The following is a 17,064-nucleotide window of genomic DNA, read 5'->3' as shown; positions in this document are numbered from 1 at the left end:
CATAGTTGAAGTGGTGAGGTCAAGGTGCTCTTTAAAAAGGCTGCCAGGCTGAAATCATCTTCGTGTGGTGAGAGCCAAGACAACCCAAGTGTGGGGTAAGACCAGTAGGGCATGTATAGAATGGGAAAAGCTATGAGTGTTGGCAAGCACGGAGAAATTTGCCAAAGTGGTTGATTTTGACTGTTACCCGATTTATCATCCAAATTTCCCATCCCTGAAAATTTGACAAATTTGGAAATTTTGGGGCAGGTTTATTAAAATTTTCTAAAAGCAAAATTGTGTTAGCAGGTCATAGTAACCAATCACAATGCAGCTCTGCAGATGCAGAATACATGATAAGCAATGAAAGCTGCGCCGCAGGGGGCAACCAAGACGGTTTTCCTTTTCGACTATTCTAATAAATCTGCCCCGATATGTTACATTTTTCGTACACAGTAGTCAGTAATATTCTATAGATTATGTCATGATCATCTAAATGATATAAGGGGTGATTTCTTTCTTCTGCTCGTAGCTGCATCTGTTTGGTTGTAATTGTTTTTGGCCAAAAGTACAGTCGTCCATCTGTCAGTAGTTAAAACAGCCCTTCAGACATAGCCCTGTATAAAGCATAAGGGGGTGCAGGATTTCGTCGAGGGACAGTTCAGAGAAAGTTGTACATATGGAAAGATTCATAGTCGCGGCACCTTCATAATAATATCTTACTAGGACAATGCCCCTGTGATGACCGGTTAGTGAACCCAGTAGGTTTCTTGGGATTGGCACTGGACACCACCAAGATGCAAAAACTAACAAGCCCCTGTTCTTCCTTTTAAAAACCACAAACATTGAAAGCCATATTTTACCTGTGAAGATCCAGGATATAATGGGATCTAAGATCTACTGGGATTTTATAGTGCCAGGAATTACAGCCGGTTTTCCGTCCTCAGCCCTGACAAAACTGGACAGGGAATGGACACAAGAGAAGGTTTGGTAGGTAAGGTTTGACTGTTTGTTGATAACACAAACGGGTGTAATAGGGTTGATAACATGGGCAAGGGCTAGCTGCACCAGATGAATGGTCCAAACCATGGAATCTGCAGAAACATGTTTACAAATGAAAAATAATGCACTAGGGGAGAAAGAACCCCTGTATATGAGTATTGTATTGGTAGTTCTGAATTAACCAGGAGGGGTTGCAAAGTAGGATTCTTGGCTGTACAGCTAGAGGTATAACCAGTAAGATACTCAGCAGTATAGTTATAGGTATAACCAGAGCGAAGCTTGGCTGTATGGCTAGAGGTATAACTAGTAGGATACTTGACTATATAACTAGCAGTACAACCAGTAAGATACTCAGCAGCATAGTTATAGGTATAAACAGAGTGAAGCTTGGCTGTATAGCTAGAGGTAAAACCAGTAAGATACTCAGCAGCATAGTTATAGGTATAAACAGAGTGAAGCTTGGCTGTATAGCTAGAGGTATAACCATTAAAATCTTAATGTGCCGTCACTCGGTCAAGAAGTTTGGTGCCAGGAAAAGGCTTCTCATAGCCATAGCAAATAGAAATAAATTTCCTGCACTCAAATTAATGCTTCCAAAATATTGTGAACTTTTATTTACATCCGACAAAAACGTTTCGGTCATATACAGACCTTCTTCAGTTTGTCTTAAAAACACAAAAGAAATAACATAATATAAGTGATTCCATCTCATAGATACAGTATACAAACAATATACAAATAACATACAGACAATAGTACACAACAAGGCAATCAGTGGTGTTAGATATATAGCCCAAGAGGTATAGGGTATATAAGACATGTGCAAATCTGGGCAACACCATAAAATGAGCAAACAATAGTAGAGCATGCATAAACAGATAAAGTAGGTGTATTCAACAAGATGATATACTGCCAAACCGAATAGGATATGTCGTCGTGCTTCTACTGAGGAATGGTGCCCAGCTTACTAGACAAAATGTTATGTCCTATGAATACATTGGTATCACAAATCCTGTACAATCTTACCGGTGGGGTATAGTGGAAAGTGGAAGCCTAGAAGGTGTCCAGGTCAGAAGGAGCAGTAGAGGTGTGGAGGTATGGGGTTAAAAGGAATTTTTGGCGCCAAGAGCCGTCAGACTGGGAGCCCCGCCCCTAAAGGGGGCGTGGCCCCAAGTCCAAGGAGTCTCGGCGCCCCCCCGCAATACCAAATAACTTGTAGGGAGAAGGAGGATGGCGTTGGTGGTACAGGGCGCAATACACTTTTCCCGATGCGTTCCACTGTGGAACGCATAACTTCCGGCCGCGGCACGCGCGAGCCGGAAGTGCCCGTCTTCCCTGTGCGTTCCACTGTGGAACGCAGGACTTCCGGTCGCGGCACACGCGAACCGGAAGTGCCCGTCTCTCACTTTCTACTGGGCGGCTAACAGCGCTGCGGACACGGGGAAACCTGTGTCTGCACCCTGTACCACCAACGCCATCCTCCTTCTCCCTACAAGTTATTTGGTATTGCGGGGGGGCGCCGAGACTCCTTGGATTTGGGGCCACGCCCCCTTTAGGGGCGGGGCTCCCGGTCTGACGGCTCTTGGCGCCAAAAATTCCTTTTAACCCCATACCTCCACACCTCTACTACTCCTTCTGACCTGGACACCTTCTAGGCTTCCACTTTCCACTATACCCCACCGGTAAGATTGTACAGGATTTGTGATACCAATGTATTCATAGGACATAACATTTTGTCTAGTAAGCTGGGCACCATTCCTCAGTAGAAGCACGACGACATATCCTATTCGGTTTGGCAGTATATCATCTTGTTGAATACACCTACTTTATCTGTTTATGCATGCTCTACTATTGTTTGCTCATTTTATGGTGTTGCCCAGATTTGCACATGTCTTATATACCCTATACCTCTTGGGCTATATATCTAACACCACTGATTGCCTTGTTGTGTACTATTGTCTGTATGTTATTTGTATATTGTTTGTATACTGTATCTATGAGATGGAATCACTTATATTATGTTACTAGCTGGTACCCGCGACTTCGTCTGCGGTGATCGTAGAAGTGGGTATGTACAGGCACGGATAAGGTTTTCGTACTGTGTATAAGGTATGGGATATGAAATGTAACTTTGTATCTTGTTGTTGCTGTAATTCTGAGAGCACATGAGACTTTTGTGTTGGATGTAATTTGTATTTCAGCTGCTATACGGTGTTGTTATAGTGCAGGAGGGAACCTACCCCTTTCGCCGCCCGAGGCGAATGACAGAAAGCTGCCCCCCCCCCGGAGGGGGCGTGGCGGAGAGAAGGGGTGGGGCAAAGCAAAGGGGCGGGGCTTAGCAGCGTTCGCAGGAAGAGCAGGCACGGAGAGGACCTGCTCTTTGACTGAGCGTGAGGGGAGGCCGCTGGAGCAGCGCTGCTTAAGCGGCCTCCACAATCCACCGCTCGGTGCTAAGGCAGTCCAGGACAGCTTGACCTGGACTGGCTTAGGTAAGTAAAAATGCCGCCCTCCCTGGGGCCCTGACATAGCGCCGCCTGAAGCGGTCGCTTCAGGTCGCCTCATGGGAGGTGTGGCGCTGTTATAGTGTCTTTGGGACAGAGTTATTTCAAGTGAATATACTTGGATATACGATATGGTATGATTTTTTATTTGCCACCAGTACATGTAAGTTTTGGGCACAGGATACTCTTGAGCAAGCAACATGAAGTCTGGCCCTGTGCATGACAGTGTAGTAACCAGTGGCGGATCCAGGGTTTGCGGGGCCCTGGGCAATTGACTTTGGCGGGGCCCTACGCGCAGCGCGCCGCAAATTAGGCCCCACCCACTTTTATGTTGACTCCGCCCATTCTCATTCATTATTCATGTGATTCCACACAGTATAATCCTCCTACAGTCACCCGTAAATTATATGTCCCCCTCCATCTCTCCCCATTTTCATATACACCCTTCATCTACCCCTAGTTTCATGTCCCCCCCCTCTATCTCTGTCCGCAGTTTCATGCCATTCTCCCCCTTTATCTGCCCACAGTTTCATGTCCCCCCCGTCTCTGCCCCAGTGTCATGCCGTTCTCCCCCCCTTCATCTGCCCCAGTGTCATGCCATTCCCCCCCCTTCATCTGCCCCAGTGTCATGCCATTCTCCCCCCCTTCATCTGCCCCAGTGTCATGCCGTTCTCCCCCCCTTCATCTGCCCCAGTGTCATGCCGTTCTCCCCCCCTTCATCTGCCCCAGTGTCATGCCATTCTCCCCACCTTCATCTGCCCCAGTGTCATGCCGTTCTCTCCCCCTTCATCTGCCCCAGTGTCATGCCGTTCTCGCCCCTTCATCTGCCCCAGTGTCATGCTGTTCTCCCCCCTCCATCCACCCCAGTGTCATGCTATTCTCCCCCCTTCATCTGCCTCAGTGTCATGCCGTTCTCCCCCCCCTTCATTTGCCACAGTGTCATGCTGTTCCCCCCTCCCCTTCATTTGCCCCCCAGTTTCTTTGGGCCCCCTCCATCTCTGTCCCCAGTTTCATGCCGTTCTCTCCCCACCCCCTTCATCTTCCCCAGTGTCATGCCATTCCCCCCCTCCCCTTCATTTGCCCCCCAGTTTCATGGGCCCCCTTCATTATTTTCCACCTTAATATTTAATACAAAACAAACACTTACACTCACCTTCTATCACTCACCTTCTGTGGGCCCCGGCACTTGCCCGACTATGCCGAGGCTGACCGGGACCATTTTGTTAGGGCCGGGCCGCGGGGCCCCGCTAAGCTCGCCCGGCCCTGGATCCGCCCCTGGTAGTAACTCCATGTGCATTAATAGCAATTAACCCCATCATGTCCCTCACATTAACCCTTGTGTAAGAGTTACTGATATGTGAGAGACTTGGAGGTAATAATTAAGTATCTTCATTATTGAGGTCTTTTATTATTACCTCCATATGTCTCACATTGTAGTAACCTTTATATGAGGCACTTAGGGGTTAATATGAGGGACATGATGGGGTTTATTCCTATTAATGTGAGGCACATGGAGTTACTAACATTAAACTAATAACCCCAAATGCCTGACATTAATGAGAACAGTAATCCTATGTACCTGTGTGTTTTTCAGTTTCACTTTGCTAGCAGCTTCCTCTTCTCCTCGGGGAATGTTAGCAGGATGCAGATCACTATAGCAGGCACAGACCTGAGTGATTAAGCTCCACCCACTGGGTTTCCTGCACCCCTCTCAAAGGGGAGTGTCCTTATGCCTCAGCTCTAGCAGCCCACTGAAGAGACTCGGACTGCATTTAACTCTTGCAGGTCCTGTGCTGCTGGTGTGCCAGTGAAATATGGCAGGAGTGCCACTCTTGGCATGCTCACCTCTGCTGTAGAGGGTAATATGAATTTTGTGGCTTGCTATGGTCCAAAGTGTGTGAGATTGCAGAGATAGTGATGTGAGTTTGGGTTTTGTGGGGGTCCTGGGAAAAACGTATGTGCGCTATTGTGACGAAAAGTAGCCTATTGCGCAATTGAGTGTAGTAACTATGTTTGTGGAAAATTTCAGCTTGCTATGGTCCAAAGTGTGTGAGATTGCAGAGATAATGATGTGAGTTTGGGTTTTGTGCGGGTCCTAGGAAAAATGTATGTGCGCTATTGTGACGAAAAGTAGCCTATTGCGCAATGGGGTGTATTAACTATGTTTGTGGAAAATTTCAGCCAAATCGGTGGAGCGGGTTTTGCGTGATTGACTAACAAACATCCGAACATCAAAACCCACAAACATCCAAACTCACAAACTTTCACATTTATATTAATAGGATTTCTTTTGTGTTTTTAAGACAAACTGAAGAAGGTCTGTATATGACCGAAACGTTTTTGTCGGATGTAAATAAAAGTTCACAATATTTTGGAAGCATTAATTTGAGTGCAGGAAATTTATTTCTAGAGGTATAACCAGTAGGATACTTGACTATATAACTACAGGTACAACCAGTAAGATACTCAGCAGTATAGTTATAGGTATAACCAGAGTGAAGGTCGGCTGTATAGCTAGATGTATAACCAGTAGGATACTTGGCTATATAACTAGAGGTACAACCAGCAGGTAGAGAAAGATTATGATTCTGTTGTATAGAATGCTGCATGTGAAACCACATTTAGAATACTGTGTCCAGTACTGGAGACCCCCAACTACAAAAAGAGAGACAAATTGAATGGGTGCAAAAGTCAGCTACAAAAATATTTGGGAGGGACAGCAGAAGTAGGAATGAGCAAAGTGGCTCATGATCAGCCTGAAAAAAATTTGGCATTTGGTCAAAACTGAAATTTTGGAATTTGCCACTCGCAGATTGTTATTAGGTAAAGGGTCTCTTCAAAACCCAGAGTATAATAATGGGAGACCCTGGGAAGGTGTGGGAAAATAATAAACAGTTAATACTCACCTTTCCTTACATGGCATGGCATTTGGTCAGTGACACGTGGTGTATCAACTTCGTGACATTTGCTTAGTGTCAGCCAATGAGTATTAAGGGGGTGTAGTCCACCATAAAGGGAGTGGCGTTTGGAAGTAATTAACTCATAAGTGGGGGTTGAGGGAATTCCTGGGTGTGACTAGGCATTTGTAGACTAGAAGGAGACATATTTAGGCCGGTTGGGGTGGGGTGTAACATGGCTAATTTTTCCAAAGATTTTGTTGACAACTAGGGTTGAGCGGTCGGGATCGGGAAAGATCGGATCCCGATCGGCGATCGAGCAAATTTCACGATCGGGATCGGCTGGAAAATGATCGAAAATCGGATTTTAAAAGTGATCCTGAAATCTCAAGATCGGCTCAACTCTATTGACAACCATACGGATTTACCCCATACACACGCACACTTGGCTCAGCACACCTCCATACAAGTTAGATTGTTGCTGGTTCTCCCGAAATCTGCAAATTGGGTCCACATCTGTCTACAGTGTATGGCCACCTTTAAATATAAGCTTCTAGATCCGGATTGCTCTGGCACTTCTCCTTAACCTTTAAAGTATCCTCTTTATCCTAATGAGATTAATTACGATTTATTAGAGAGAAGTGGCATATTACACGACACTTTACCGATAATATATTCCCTCACATGGCTTCCTGCCGCCGGTGGAGATTATTCTTCTGTTCTTCCACCATGAACGCGCTCAGACTGATCTCTGTATGTTTGGATTGTGGGAGAAAAGGCAATAATATGAGGAACCTGCACCCGGCTGATACCGACAAATGACAGAGGGTCGGCCTCCAGCCTCAATGTTCTTCTCAGTAATTAGTCTTAAGCAGACAATAGCAGAGTATTCACATTACACGTCCTCACTTCATGGAAAATCCTAAGGAAATAATAGGGCAAAAAGCTTTTGGGATGTCTGACATGTGCTACAAGGAGATACTATTATCATATGATTCCAATTGTGTGTCATTTATAGGGTTAAAGGCAGGGGCCTACACTGGATTTTCTAGGAGTTTGCAGGGGGAGAAATACATTGCTAGGGGGGGTCAATATTGCAGAGGAGTTCCTCTCACATAGTATTATACCCCCTTAGTGCCCCCCCACACACACACACACACTTATTATAATATTCTCCTTAGTGACTGCTCACAATATATTGACCCCAAGTTCCAAACAGTATAATGTCTCCAGGTCCTATATAGCAGTGGTATTCAACCAAGGGGTACAAGGTGCAGCTGAACCACTGCCCCCCCCCCCCCCCTCCAGGATAGTTGCTTACAAAAGTCAATGTAGTTACAGGTGCCCCAGGGAGCCAGTCGTGTGCTGCATTCAACCTGATATGATTTTAATTGTATGTAAATTATAGGGTTAAAGGAAGGGGCATACTCTGGATTTTTACTTTTACCATCCTGACCTGGGCGCTAAGTGGTGGTGTCACAGCAGGCCCAGGAACAGAGAGGTAGCATGGGGCTGTGTGTGTGCCAATATACTGAATGTGGGGCACTGTGGGGGCCATTATACTTAGTGTGGTACAATTATATTCAGTGTGGGGGCCATTATACTTAGTGTGGTACAATTATATTCAGTGTAGGGGCCATTATACTGTGTGTGGTACTATTATATTCAGTGTTGGGCCACTATACTGTGTGTGGTACCATTATATTCAGTGTAGGGGCCATTATACTGTATGTGGGGCCATTATACTGTGTGTGGTACCATTATATTCAGTGTGGGGGCCATTATACTGTGTGTGGTACCATTATATTCAGTGTGGGGGCCATTATACTGTGTGTGGTACCATTATATTCAGTGTGTGGGCCATTATACTGTGTGTGGTACCATTATATTCAGTGTAGGGGCCATTATACTGTATGTGGGGCCATTATACTGTGTGTGGTACCATTATATTCAGTGTGGGGGCCATTATACTGTGTGTGGTACCATTATTTTCAGTGTAGGGGCCATTATACTGTGTGTGGTACCATTATATTCATTGTGGGGGCCATTATACTGAGTGTGGAGCCATTATATTCAGTGTGGGGCCATTATACTGTGTGTGGTACCATTATTTTCAGTGTAGGGGGCCATTATATTGAGTTTTGGAGAAGTACATGTGGAGAGTAAGGTCAATTGTATTGCATGTGGGACACATGATATTACATTTGGGGCACGGTGAGGACCATTATATTACATGTGGAGCACTGAAGGGGCCATTCTACTAAGTGTGAGGGCTATTATACTACTTGTGTGGGTACTAATGGGCCATTACACTGCACGTGGAGGCCAGTATATTATATGTGGGGGCACTTGGGCAGCCATTTTTCTACATGTGGGAACAATTATACTACATGTGGGGGGCACTGAGGAGACCATTATACTACACGTGAGAGCATAGAAGTGGAAAGGCAAAAAAAGCTAACGCCAATTGCCCCATCAGAGGAAAATCTCCTGTCCAACTCTAACATGGCAATTGGACTAAGTTTCTGGGTCAACATCCTATCCCAAAAATTTCTCCCATAACACCCAATATTGTCACTTTCAAGAAAGTCAACCAGGCCCATCTTGAACTTACGAGTTCCCAGCCGTCACCCCATCATGGAGCAGTGATTTCCATAACCTCACTGCTCTTATAGTAATGAAGTCCGGCCTATGACTTAGATGATAAGTAAGGACATTGTATCCAAATATCCGACTCTATTGAATACTTCCTCATAATGAAGCCCTTGGGGATAATTACCAAAACAGCCCAGAGGTAGCATTTGTCCACCCTACAGTACTCTACCATTTGGGGTATAGGGGCATCTCCACCATCTGGTAAGTCTCCCCATTCCTGCAGTCAACCATGTTTTGTCATCTTTATCATGTGAATAATGTGAACCTATAGGGGATACGGGAGTGACAGTCACACAAGAAGATATCCCTAAATGGCACTGGATGGCGGGGGGCGCCGTGTTACCCCACGTTGTCTTATCAAGTGATTCTGCCATGGAGCTATCACCATGCAGGTTGTTGCACAGCGGGTTGGCATGATACCCCGGCCAGGACCTAGTGTATGGCGGTACTTTACATTCTGTGCTCAGTACATTGGTCACATCCTTATTGTAGTGGGTGTTAAGAAAAAAATGACAGCAGCAAAAAGGCTTGAAAAGAGAAATCCATTTAACCTTGAGTAAAGTGCAGCGAGCTCGCCGCCTTCCTGCAGAGAAGAGCGATGTGCCAACCATTACCATGACTGCAAAAACATCAGAGATATGAGCGCTGCGATCTGCTGGATGTCACTAGTATCAGACTCCTGTCTAGTGTGCACAAGCAGTCACTTTGTATCGATCGAAAATTCCATGGAAGAGGTTACAGAATTTATGTATTTAGGCCCAAAAAAGCATATCTAGCCCCTTAAGGGAAAAGCCAATTTTGGTCATAGAGGAAGGAATTTTTGGCCTCTTTAACCATTACCTTGTCTTTGGAGGACAATTTTTGGTTTAGGTATATTTTGGGTTGCATGTTAGGCTACGGTCGCACCTGATCACCCATTATGCTTGAAATTGCAGAGGGAAAGTGTAAGCAGGACTCTTTTCTCCACATTTTTTCAGGCGGAAACATGGCAGCCCCCAGTATAACCTATGGGGTCCTCAGAATTCTGTGGGGGCCACTGTTAGACCGATTGGATTTACAGATACAGTAACTGAACTCACTTCAATTAAAGCTAGGCAAAAAAAAAAAAATCACCTTAAGGCCGGGATCCACGTAGTGTAAGCGCAGCAACCCCAACTCCGAGCCCCATAAAATCATAACTGGTGATCTATTTTTGTTTTGTCTTAATTATTTACAACCATGACCAGTGCTTAAATTGGGAAAAATGTTAGGGGGAAATTTGGAATAATTAACCCCCCTTCCTTCCCCACTGACCACCGTCAAAGACCCCAACCAACCAATCCCCCCCCTTCCTGCACACAGTATTATGCCCCATAGTGGCTCCTGCACACAGTATTATGTCCCATAGTGGCCCCTGCACACAATATTGTGCCCCATAGTGGCCCCTGCACACAGTATTATGCCCCATAGTGGCCCATGCACACAGTATTATGCCCCATAGTGGCCCCTGCACACAGTATTATGCCCCATAGTGGCCCCTGCACACAGTATTGTACCCCAATAGTGGCCCCTGCACACAGTATTATCCCCCATAGTGGCCCCTGTACACAGTATTATCCCCCATAGTGTCTCCTGCACACACTATTATGCCCCATAGTGTCTCCTGCACACACTATTATGCCCCATAGTGTCTCCTGCACACAGTATTATTCTCCATAGTGGCCCCTGCACACAGTATTATTCTCCATAGTGGCCCCTGCACACAGTATTATCCCCCATAGTGTCTCCTGCACACAGTATTATTCTCCATAGTGGCCCCTGCACACAGTATTTTGCCCCATAGTAGCCCTTGTATACAGCAAAAACCTGTCATACCAGGTAGAATACCCCCCCCCACACACACACACACACACACACACTGTATATAATATGTTGATTCCATTCCTTCTTTATTATTAGATGTTATTTTCATAGAGTTCCTGATAACGTTAATAGATACAATGTCTCTCGTTGACACAATGGCTCGGTGCTGAGTTCTGTGACAGTCATTATTGACATGGCCATGACGGATAAGACCTCTAATACGGCGCAGTCACAGCACAAATAATAATAGTAGCGTTGCCCGTAGTGACATAAAATAATTAGCTCGCGCTATTCTAAAACTGGATGGAAAATGAATGCAGTGACCTTGCCGGCCAGAAACCTCGGAGATAAAAATAAGCCTGAGAGGAGGCAGAATATTACAGGGAATACATCACCTACATTTCCTCTTACCAGTGTGAACTAGATACAGACGTGTGTTCTTTTTTAGAATCAATTTTTATTTTCTGATGAGGGATTCCATTACTATATTCTGTATGTCAATGTGGGGTCGGCCATCTTGTCTGTCGACTCAAGATTTGCTTTACAACAGCCTCATAGAATTGTGAAGACTCATTGAGGGGAATTTATCAAGCTGTTGACACAAGAAATCTTACCTTATAGGGGCAACACGGTGGCTCAGTGGTTAGCACTGCAGCCTTGCAGCGCTGGGATCCTGGGTTCAAGTCCCGCCAGGGACAACATCTGCAAGGAGTTTGTATGTTCTCCCCATGTGTGCATGGATTTCCTCCCTTTCTACATAGACATACTGATTAGGATAAAGTGGGCATGGGATTCACATGAATCCCATCCCCTTTGCTTGCACTGTAAAATGCCGCGATTTTTCCCGCAGCAGGCAAATTGCGGCGTTTACATCCCGTGGGGCCCCGGCCTTAATCTGAAACCAGGATGGTGGTTACCTGGTTGCTTTTTAGTTGCATGATCTACATGGAGTATCTAAGGAAGTGTCCTTTATAACTGGGCTGTGGAATCACAGTTGAGGTTGTGGAATTGGAGTTGTGACCAATTTTTGGTGGAGTCGGAATAAAGTAATAAAATAAAATAATGAATTATTTTTAATTATATTCTAAAGTAATTATACAGTTATAAGTATTGTAAAATGAATTACTGTATTTTTCGGACTATAAGACACACTTCTTTTCCCCAAATTTGGGAGGAATATGGGGTTGCGTCTTATAGTCCGAATGTGGTCTATAAGGGGGGGCGGAGTAGCGGAATTGCAGCATTGGCACGTTCCCGTCCGGCCCCATACCTGTAAAGTTGCAGGTTGGCTCTCTTGCGGCGATGTCGCAGGAGCCGCCCTGTTTTTGTGACAGCCAGGAGCCTACTGAAGGCTCTCAGGCCTGTCATAGTAATATTACTATTGCAACTAGTCTATGACCATCCACAATAGTAACACATAGAGTCTCCCATAGATGGCAATACACTTGTATTGCTGTCTATAGGACTTGTAATCAAATGATTGCAGGTTCAAGCCTCTTAGGGGGGGGGGGCTAATAAAATAATAATTTAAAAAAATTGTTATAAAATAAATAAAACATCTAAATCACCCCCTTTACCTAGAGTACATATAAAAGGAGAAAATTACTGTGAGACACATACACATTAGATATCCCAGTGGCCCGAACTACTAATATTTTTCCTGTACGGTGAACGTCAAAATCGAAAGTGCCAAACCGCCATGTTTTTTTTCACCGTTTTGTCTCTGATTTAACTGAAAAGAAGCCAAAAAACACTCTATGCGTCCCCATACAGCTGCAGGGTCACCTGTCAATGTGGCCTTGTGGCTGTTGCAAAACTACAACTCCCATATATTAAATATTTTAACATTTTTTGCTTTAAATTTTTTCCCCTATTTTCCTCCTCTAAAACCTAGGTGCGCCTTATAGTCCGGTGCGTCTTATAGTCCGAAAAATACGGTAGAAACAAAGCTTGTTACATATTAACTTCCAACACTGGCTTTGTAATGGCTATAGGAGCGTTACTGCCTCTGACTGATCATGGAAATATTTACGAAGAAGTTGGAGTTGGGCGAGGATTGGAGTCAAAATTGGACTGTGGAATAATAGAGGAGTTGGACCTGGAGTCAATGGTTTGGTCTACTGACTCCACAGCCCTGATAGGTATCATCTGAGTATTGGACCCCACAGCTTGATGGGTTTTCACCCGGCTACACCCACAGCCTTGGGCACAATGCACCATATCATACCCGCATTTGGGTGTACGCCATCCCTATAATTTCATAAACCCAGAAAACAAGCCATATTGCGGTATTATAAACCACTTGATCGGCGTCTCAGAATTCTGCTCCATCTGGGTTCCTTCTCTAATTTCCGAGCTATGAAGGATAATAAGACATAATGAGATGATAGATGATTTCATTTGAAACTGTAAAAATGTTTCCCGCTGTAATTGGAGAACACCTGTCTCTTCCCGAGGAATGTCACAGACCGGGGTCTTTTTGGGAGAAAGTGAAGTTTAAAATATGTTCCCGTCTGACATATCCAAAGCAACGAAATTTGTCAAAACATGACCTTATCTATCAGAGGTAGCAACGTTCCAGTCTCCTACGTATTATGTCAAAGAGACTATACCAAGGGGAGGGCTGACAAGTCTGTGACCCTTACAAGACATTGCGGTCACGGTGAGGCCAAACATTCAATTATATTGATCTGAAATGGCTCTGATCATCAGACTTTGTTCCTATATGTAAGAGAGGCCTCCTACTGTTCAACATCTGTAATGTGTAGGGTTGAGCACAAGAATAATAACCGGGCTGCTACTTATGAAGTTTTGGAACAAATGGAACAGTAAGCAAACGGTTCAAGACTAGGATAGAGCAAATTGCAGAAGATCAAACAGGATTCCACCTGAATTTTCCATAAGTTTCACGCTCAACTTGAACCCGAAACATTTAGGGGTTTGTCATCCATGGAGCTCTATTATACTCTGGAGGCCTGGGCGAGATATGTAATAATAACAGACTGTTATATTCCTATTGACTCACCCCTCCCAGGTGTCCTCACAGAGTCGGGCATTCCCCCGGCATCCTGTTAGGCCTTTCTGGCTGGCATCGTGCACCCTGGGATCACCGCTGAGGCCTATGATCGGACCTCAGGGGTCACAATCATGACACTTTGACCCAACAAATTAGGCCCGAAATGAACCAAAAAGATTTCTCAAGCGAATCTCATGAGGTTCGTCCTTGTCTAATACCAGGACAATCCTAAACCACCATTCCTTTGCATAGACTCACATGAAGCGTAATGGTGGAGTCGGTAACTTAATCCTTTGGTAGCAGCTGGTAATATTGTTGGCTGAGATCCCAAGATGGCCACCTTATCATGTACATCCATGAAAGAAGGGTGCAGGAGAGAAGGTGGTTCTAGTCGGGCTGCAGCTAGTTTGGAATATGGCTCCAAACATAGGCTCTTAGGAGATACCAAGCCATGTTAACCAGGGACAGTGACAATCCCGTGGGCTGATCGACACCATTTACCCCAAGTAGGAAGCCAGAACGGTATCCCTACTAATGCACTGGAGAACCTACCTTACCTTCAAGAATACTTCTTGGCCCAGCCCTTGGACAGAAATGACGTGCACCAGGTCATCCTCGATGATAAGACCTATAGAAACTTTATAGATGCATTTAAGGTTATACATTGTGTATCTTGTGCTGACTTACTTTCGAAGGTTTTTTTGTGCAACTATTGTTAAATTCTGAATATAGGTTAAGTTTCAATAGTCCACTCGATTTTCTGTCGAGTTTTATGGCTATTCCCCCAGTCCTGACTCTTGTATGGTTTTGGATTAGCGTTAATCCTCTGGAGGCAGCCGGGATATTGTTCACCTGTGGCACTCCTCGTTGGCTGAGCTCTCTGTTTTCCAAGATGGCGACCTTTTCTTGTGCATCTGTTAACTCTCTCCTGCCAGCTCTGTCTCTGCTGTAGGATCCGCTTCACTCGGACCTTCTGCCTGGGCAAGGATCGAGCCTTTAAGGGCCCCTTCACACGGCGTAAGCGCGCCACTCATTTAGACTCGTACATGCGAGCGCTTCAAAACATGTCCCATTCACTTCAATGGGAGTGGGGCATCTCTGGGAACTCCAACCAGGCCCACCATGGGCCCAGGTCTCGGGTTATTAAGGGATGTCAGTGGACATTAAGATGGGGTTGTATAATGAGAAACTACAAGTCTCAAAATGACCAGGTTGTTATTATATTGTACATAGGGAAGAGAGTGAAACATGAAGAACTACAAGTCCCAGCATGCCCGTGAAGCTATTATTGGATATGAAGAGATCTCCATTTAATGGATTTTCTGGGAAGCGATAGCCTGTCCTTATTATAAGCCTTCCAATCTTTAATCATGGAGCTCTGAATCCCGGGATCCAGTGCAGTGAGTGGGATAAGGCCGCAGTACAGTGCCACATGTATGGTTGTGGTTGTACCTGGTACTGCAGCTCATTTACATTCAATGGAGACTTCCATGTTCTTCTTAGGATCTTTGGTCTCCCAGGGGATCCATATCCCCCTCCCAGTGATGTGCAATCACTTTTTAAGATGGAAATACCCCTTTAAGAGCAAGATGTTGGCACTACAGGGTAGTCCTGCTGGATCAGAAATGGATTAATTTATCAAGTGGGTCTTTAGTATGACAATGATCCCTTTATGGTATAAAGACAGAGTAGCCGAAACACCAGCCACAAGTGGAGGCCTTACCTCCCTCGGAGAAATAACCACTAGCTTACCAATTCTGATTTTGACAACACGTATCACCATGGTAGTCAGGAGAAGACTGACCATTTGGACATTACAGCATCGCACCAAGGCACATAACATGCTTTGTTGTGCCATTCCTCTGTTATTCCTCCTGGAAATATATGAAAATATTTAGAACTGGGTGTTACTATTACTAAAGGGCTGTGCCTGACACTGGTAATACTGGTAAAATGATTGCACGGTGCCAGGCTGTGTTACCCCTAACTGATAATAACCAGCTGTTTGTTTATTCCTACACTTCCAGGAAGAATAAGAGAGGGAATCAGATGGAAATCAACAGCAGAATCCATAGCATAAATCTGAGGTTGAGCCTCACATATGTTATACACTTTGCCTACCTAGAGCTCATCCACAGATTTAGCCCCATTTATTGGGGTACTTTTACGGGTTAGTTCACACACAAATATATATACAATATAGTCTGCTCCACAGTGGCCCCCACACAGTATAGTCTGCTCCACAGTGGCCCCCACACCGTATAGTCTGCTCCACAGTGGCCCCCACACCGTATAGTCTGCTCCACAGTGGCCTACACACAGTATAGTCTGCTCCACAGTGGCCCCCACACAGTATAGTCTGCTCCACAGTGGCCTACACACAGTATAGTCTGCTCCACAGTGGCCCCCACACAGTATAGTCTGCTCCACAGTGGGCCCCCACACAGTATAGTCTGCTCCACAGTGGCCCCCACACAATATAGTCTGCTCCACAGTGGCCCCCACACAATATAGTCTGCTCCACAGTGGCCCCCACACAATATAGTCTGCTCCACAGTGGCCCCCACACAATATAGTCTGCGCCACAGTGGCCCCCACACAATATCGTCTGCTCCACAGTGGCCCCCCCACACAATATAGTCTGCTCCACAGTGGCCCCCCATACAATATAGTCTGCTCCACAGTGGCCCCCCCACACAATATAGTCTGCTCCACAGTGGCTCCCCCACACAATATAGTCTGCTCCACAGTGGCCCCCCACACAATATAGTCTGCTCCATACTGGCCCCCCACACAATATAGTCTGCTCCATACTGGCCCCCCACACAATATAGTCTGCTCCACAGTGGCCCCCCACACAATATAGTCTGCTCCACAGTGGCCCCCCACACAATATAGTCTGCTCCACAGTGGCCCCCACACAATATAGTCTGCTCCACAGTGGCCCCCCACACAGTATAGTCTGCTCCACAGTGGCCCCCACACAGTATAGTCTGCTCCACAGTGGCCCCCACACAGTATAGTCTGCTCCACAGTGGCCCCCACACAACATAGTCTGCTCCACAGTGGCCCCCACACAATTTAGTCTGCTCCACAGTGGCCCCCACACAATTTAGTCTGCTCCACAGTGGCCCCCACACAATTTAGTCTGCTCCACAGTGGCCCCCACACA

Source organism: Leptodactylus fuscus, chromosome 2, assembly GCF_031893055.1.
Source record: "Leptodactylus fuscus isolate aLepFus1 chromosome 2, aLepFus1.hap2, whole genome shotgun sequence".
NCBI lineage: Eukaryota > Metazoa > Chordata > Amphibia > Anura > Leptodactylidae > Leptodactylus > Leptodactylus fuscus.
This window is presented reverse-complemented; position numbering follows the sequence as displayed.